Source organism: Corapipo altera, unplaced genomic scaffold, assembly GCF_003945725.1.
Source record: "Corapipo altera isolate COAL_440 unplaced genomic scaffold, ASM394572v1 46532, whole genome shotgun sequence".
Classification (NCBI taxonomy): domain Eukaryota; kingdom Metazoa; phylum Chordata; class Aves; order Passeriformes; family Pipridae; genus Corapipo; species Corapipo altera.
The window spans coordinates 1-1,002 of NW_020893909.1; the positions used below are offsets into that span (position 1 = coordinate 1).

Genomic DNA, 1,002 nt, shown 5'->3' on the forward strand with positions numbered 1-1,002 from the left:
TGACTTGAGGTGTAGCTTTGGGGCAGCCTGGGCACTTGTTGGGCAGCTAGAGCTTTGTGTGGTGGCACCTTTGGTCTGGCAGGAATCTTCATGTGGATTCAATTTTGGGGAGCTGCGATCGGCCATTGCAGTGGAGGGCTGAAAAAAAGAAACAGCAGCTCTTTCCACCAGGAAAAAAAGTCTGGATCTTTTGACTTCAGGTGTAGCTTTGGGGCAGCCTGGGAACTTCTTGGGCAGCAAGAGCTTTCTGTGGTGGCACCTTTGGTCTGGCAGAAATATACCTTTGGATTTAATTTTGGAGAGGTGGGACCGGGCATTGCAGTGCAGGGCTGAAAAACAGGAACAGCAGCTCTTACCACCAGGAAAAAAAGTCTGGATCCTGTGGCTTTGAGGTGCAGTTTTTGGGGCAGCCTGGGCACTTCTTGGGCAACAGGAGCTGTCTGTGGTGGCACCTTTTGTCTGGCAGGAATCCTCCTTTGGATTCAACTTTTATGAGGTGGGATCCACCATTGCAATGCAGGGCTGAAAATCAGCAACAGCAGCTCTTTCCACCAGGAAAAATGTCTGGATCCTGTTGCTTTGAGTTTCAGTTTCTGGGGCAGCCTGGGCACTTCTTGGGCAGCAAGATCTGCCGGTGGTGGCACCTTTTCCCTGGCAGGAATCTTTAATTGGATTCAATTTTTGGATGCTGGGATCAGCCATTGCAGAGCTGGGCGGAAAAAAAAGGAAATTACAGCTCTTTCCACCAGGAAAAAAACCTGGAAGCTTTGGCTTTGAGGTGCAGTTTTTGGCGCAGCCTGAGCACTTCTTTGGCAGCAAGAGCTTTCTGGGGTGGCACATTTGGTCTGGCAGAAATCTTGAGTTGGATTCAGTTTTGGAGAGGTGGGACTGTCCATTGCAGTGGAGGGCTAAAAAAAGGAAACAACAGCTTTTTCCACCAGGAAAAGACGTCTGGAAGCTTTGGCTTTGAGGTGCAGTTGGTGGGGCAGCCTGGGACCTTCT

General features: G+C 50.1%; 1 long non-coding RNA gene across 1 annotated transcript; it reads right to left on the reverse strand.

Moving 5' to 3' along the window:
* Nucleotides 1–41: 41 nt before the first annotated feature.
* LOC113942757 lies at nucleotides 42–977 on the reverse strand. The gene is made up of 2 exons (XR_003526043.1): nucleotides 759–977; nucleotides 42–372 (listed from the first exon to the last, which is right to left on the reverse strand). It is a non-coding gene; the product is annotated as an uncharacterized LOC113942757 (long non-coding RNA).
* Between the last annotated feature and the right edge of the window lie 25 nt (nucleotides 978–1,002).